Here is a 6012-nt window from a genome sequence, read left to right on the forward strand (position 1 = left end):
GACTGTAATACACCGGAAACAGCGCTACCTACCGCCTGCAGACTGTAATACACCGGAAACAGCGCCACCTGCCGCCTGCAGACTGTAATACCCCGGAAACAGCGCCACCTACCGCCTGCAGACTGTAATAGACCGGAAACAGCGCCACCTACCACACACAGACTGTAATACACCGGAAACAGCGCCACCTACCGCCTGCAGACTGTAATACCCCGGAAACAGCGCCACCTACCGCCTGCAGACTGTAAGACACCGGAAACAGCGCCACCTACCGCCTGCAGACTGTAATACACCGGAAACAGCGCCACCTACCGCCTGCAGACTGTAAGACACCGGAAACAGCGCCACCTACCGCCTGCAGACTGTAATACACCGGAAACAGCGCCACCTACCACATGCAGACTGTAATACACGGGAAACAGCGCCACCTACCGCCTGCAGACTGTAATACACCGGAAACAGCGCCACCTGCAGACTGTAATACACCGGAAACAGCGCCGCCTACAGCCTGCAGACTGTAATACACCGTAAACATGCCACCTACCGCCTGCAGACTGTAATACTCCGGAAACAGCGCCACCTGCCGCCTGCAGACTGTAATACACCGGAAACAGCGCCACCTACCGCCTGCAGACTGTAATACACCGGAAACAGCGCCACCTGCCGCCTGCAGACTGTAATACCCCGGAAACAGCGCCACCTACCGCCTGCAGACTGTAATACACCGGAAACAGCGCCACCTACCACATACAGACTGTAATACACCGGAAACAGCGCCACCTACCGCCTGCAGACTGTAATACCCCGGAAACAGCGCCACCTACCGCCTGCAGACTGTAAGACACCGGAAACAGCGCCACCTACCGCCTGCAGACTGTAATACACCGGAAACAGCGCCACCTACCGCCTGCAGACTGTAAGACACCGGAAACAGCGCCACCTACCGCCTGCAGACTGTAATACACCGGAAACAGCGCCACCTACCACATGCAGACTGTAATACACCGGAAACAGCGCCACCTACCGCCTGCAGACTGTAATACACCGGAAACAGCGCCACCTACCGCCTGCAGACTGTAAGACACCGGAAACAGCGCCACCTACCGCCTGCAGACTGTAAGACACCGGAAACAGCTCCACCTGCCGCCTGCAGACTGTAATACCCCGGAAACAGCGCCACCTGCCGCCTGCAGACTGTAATACACCAGAAACAGCGCCACCTACCGCCTGCAGACTGTAATACACCGGAAACAGCGCCACCTGCCGCCTGCAGATTGTAATACACCGGAAACAGCGCCACCTGCCGCCTGCAGATTATAATACACCGGAAACAGCGCCACCTGCCGCCTGCAGACTGTAATACCCCGGAAACAGCGCCACCTGCCGCCTGCAGACTGTAATACACCAGAAACAGCGCCACCTGCCACCTGCAGACTGTAATACACCGGAAACAGCGCCACCTGCCACCTGCAATACACCGGAAACAGCGCCACCTGCCGCCTGCAGACTGTAATACACCGGAAACATGCCACCTACCGCCTGCAGACTGTAATACACCGGAAACAGCGCCACCTGCCGCCTGCAGACTGTAATACGCCGGAAACAGCGCCACCTGCCAACTGCAGACTGTAATACACCGGAAACATGCCACCTACCGCCTGCAGACTGTAATACACCGGAAACAGCGCCACCTGCCGCCTGCAGACTGTAATACGCCGGAAACAGAGCCACCTGCCGCCTGCAGACTGTAATACGCCAGAAACAGCGCCACCTACCACATGCAGACTGTAATACACCGGAAACATGCCACCTACCGCCTGCAGACTGTAATACACCGGAAACAGCGCCACCTACCGCCTGCAGACTGTAATACACCGGAAACAGCACCACCTACCACCTGCAGACTGTAATACACCGGAAACATGCCACCTACCACTTGCAGACTGTAATACACCGGAAACAGCGCCACCTGCCGTCTGCAGACTGTAATACACCGGAAACAGCGCCACCTGCCGCCTGCAGACTGTAATACACCGGAAACAGCGCCACCTGCCGCCTGCAGACTGTAATACACCGGAAACAGCGCCACCTACCGCCTGCAGACTGTAATACACCGGAAACAGCGCCACCTACAGCCTGCAGACTGTAATACACCGGAAACAGCGCCACCTGCCGCCTGCAGACTGTAAGACACCGGAAACAGCGCTGCCTACAGCCTGCAGACTGTAATACACCGGAAACAGCGCCACCTACCGCCTGCAGACTGTAACACACCGGAAACAGCGCCACCTGCTGCCTGCAGACTGTAATACACCGGAAACAGCGCCACCTGCCGCCTGCAGACTGTAATACACCGGAAACAGCGCCACCCGCCGCCTGCAGACTGTAATACACCGGAAACAGCGCCGCCTACAGCCTGCAGACTGTAATACACCGGAAACAGCACCACCTACCGCCTGCAGACTGTAATACACCGGAAACAGCGCCACCTGCCGCCTGCAGCCTGTAATACACCGGAAACAGCACCACCTGCTGTCTGCAGACTGTAATACACCGGAAACAGCGCCACCTGCCGCCTGCAGACTGTAATACACCGGAAACAGCGCCACCTGCCGCCTGCAGACTGTAATACACCGGAAACAGCACCACCTGCTGTCTGCAGACTGTAATACACCGGAAACAGCGCCACCTGCCGCCTGCAGACTGTAATACACCGGAAACAGCGCTACCTGCCGCCTGCAGCCTGTAATATACCGGAAACAGCGCCACCTGCCGCCTGCAGACTGTAATACACCGGAAACAGCGCCACCTACCACCTGCAGATTGTAATACACCGGAAACAGCGCCACCCACCGCCTGCAGACTGTAATACACCGGAAACAGCGCCACCTGCAGACTGTAATATACCGTAAACAGCGCCACCTGCCGCCTGCAGACTTTAATACACCGGAAACAGCGCCACCTGCCGACTGCAGACAGGGACAAGGGTCTCCCAGCCAGTCTACGTGCCCCCCCCCCCCCTCCCCCCCCAATGCTGAATTAATGCTTTCCTATGGGGGAGAAATCTGACACTGGAGGTCCTCATGGAGAGCGTGGATTCCGGAAGCCCTCTAGTTTCTTTCTGATAGAGCTTCAATGTAAATATTCTAGTTTCTCTGGAACTGCAATGTTTAAGTGCAAAAGGGACACAGCACCCAGACTACTTCAATGAGCAGAAGAGGTCTTGGTGCCTACAGTGTCTCTTTAAAATTCACATAGAATTCTCAGTTTAGTAAATAAATCTGCATATTGTTTATTAAACCTACCATGGGCTATTATCAGGGTTAGATTCAATTAGATGAGATAATCTTATGAATTAAAAAAATGATTAGCATTTCGTCATATTAGCCATTTTGGTTGGCTTTACTGCCAATAAGTATCACTAGGGGGCGCTGATCTTTACGTTTTTATTACATTAGTTACTCTGTATTATCCAGTAGATTACCTCTGGGTATATTGGTCACTCTTGGCACCATTTCTACTACAGCGCTCTGTAGTGGTTATGGTATTTGGAGAATTCCCTTAAAATATTTATTTAACAGTTTTCCCCTGTCTGAATAATATCCTATTGGACAGTATTCTTTAGGTTCAAGCCACCCCCTTAAAAGCCTTTAAAAATATTTTAAGAATAACTTGTACTTACCTTAATCCAGTGACATGCAAATCTCCCGGCGATACTCGACATGCCCCAGTCTGACGACACAGGGGCCGTGCAGAGGTCCAATCAAAAGCTTCTCATAGCGACGCCTTTGATTGGACCATTTAACCAGCTCCAAGTACATGCGCGCTCTCTGAGAGGGCGGGAGCAAACAAACAAAAAACAACATGGGACAGGATAGTGAGCAGGAAGGAAGTGGTTACATGAGCATTTCTTGCAAAAACAGTGAACGTCTGTCGTCAGCACAGAATTGACATTAGGCAGTCAGGAACAGAATTCCGGGTTTCCTAAATTGCATTTGTGCCCGGGGTGCAACTAGCCAATTGACAGTAACTCTGGATGTGCAGTATTTCAAACTGGAACACTGCACATCCAGACTCCTACAACCATGACCACTTCAAAAAGCAAGGAGTGGTCATGGTGATTTAAGCAATACTTCAACTTAAAGAACCCCAGTTCTGGGAAGAATCTAGTGTTTTAAATGAACGTTGTTTCTGTTTTGCGTAAAGATTCTTTCAGCTTCATTTTACCCCTAATATTTGTGCTTCCCATCTGATTCCTCCTTTTTAAATGTATTTATTTTTAATTCTTTATCTTATTTGTGCATAGGTTAAACAAAGTTAGTTTTCACTGCAACAACAGCTGATGCAGAAAGAATTGTGGGACGTCAATAAACATTGCACATTTTTGGTAACGGCAGTAGTGATTATTCACATGCTGATAAACAGAGGCTATAATAACGCAGTGGAAGTGAAGATGAAAGATTGCCGGTATATGCCTGTGTTTTACGCTAGGCGCTAGAGTTTCTGTGGAGGACAGAGCCAAGCTGAACGAAGTATTAAAACATACGAAACAGGTAAGCCGATAGTCAGTGTGATAGCTCATTTTTAAATTCCTTGTTGGTACATGAATAATCATAATTTAGGGATTTCTTATTTGATTCATATTTGGTTTTATTTATTTTTTTTATTTACTTTTTTGTTTGTTTTTTCTTTTTCTTATTTTTACTGGCTGATAAAATTAATCAGACTACACAGAGCAGAATATTTAGTGATATAATTCCATTACTGAATTATTAAACCATTTACTCCAAGCTGATTACTACCTTAAAAAAAAAAAATTGTATAAGCGCTTGAAAGTAATAAAGAATATGCAGTACAGCTGGAGTGCCCCAAAAGTGACACTACGTGATACGCAAATACGAATATATACCAAACACGGAGCGCGCTAGCAACTGCAGTAAACACAGTATTCTCAGTATACAATCTGAAAAGAATGATAATAATATATAGTGCAGACTATCTGAAAAATAAAAAATAAACAGCAGTTTGTAAACCCATATGGACAATTTTGTGATTGTTCTTTGTAAAACAGAGCCCTGTCCAGTCTACACCAGGATGGGATTAATATAATGATAATTAATTACTATATCATGGGCCGTATATTACCGTACCTTCAGCCATTTCTGACCTCTCCGTGCCTGAGTGGGGCAACAACAGGCAGTAATGGCGGTACGGAACTTATTGGCGCTTTATAAATAATAATAATAATAATGGCGGATTGGTGGATTACAAACTCTTGTCGCTGTATTGTTCTTTGTAAAACAGAGCCCTGTCCAGTCTACACCAGGATGGGATTAATATAATGATAATTAATTACTATATCATGGGCCGTATATTACCGTACCTTCAGCCATTTCTGGCCTCTCCGTGCCTGAGTGGGGCAATAACAGGCAGTAATGGCGGTACGGAACTTATTGGCGCTTTATAAATAATAATAATAATAATAATGGCGGATTGGTGGATTACAAACTCTTGTCGCTGTATTAGGCGTATCCCTGATTAAAGCGAGGTGGTCACCAATCCAACCATAGATATCAGAGAGCCACCGCCATTTTGTTTGGTACATATCAGGAGAGCTATAGCAGGGCAGGGCTGAGGAGGGATTGGCAAATATTTAAAATAGAGCGTTGGTTTACCGGGGCCCAATGGAGGATTTTAGAAGGGGTATATGGAGGACAATATGGGCTGCTGAATGATGGTACGCTGTGGATGGCTGAGCTGGTGGGAGTTGCAGTAGTCGTGCCTGATGGTGAGGGGAAGGATAGGGTGAATGAGGGTTTATATGGGGAATAGGGCAGCAATGAGATTTAATATGACATATAACATAGCAATGGGGTCAGGGGATATGAAATCTAGCACATTATTACATATCATAATATAATATAACATATTATTATATTTTATATTGTACGGTTAGAGTTACATTATGGAATCGTTTGCAAATGAGTGCAAATTAAATCCAATTGGCAAACA

The sequence above is a fragment of the Pelobates fuscus genome, chromosome 8 (assembly GCF_036172605.1).
Source record: "Pelobates fuscus isolate aPelFus1 chromosome 8, aPelFus1.pri, whole genome shotgun sequence".
In the NCBI taxonomy this organism is placed as follows: domain Eukaryota; kingdom Metazoa; phylum Chordata; class Amphibia; order Anura; family Pelobatidae; genus Pelobates; species Pelobates fuscus.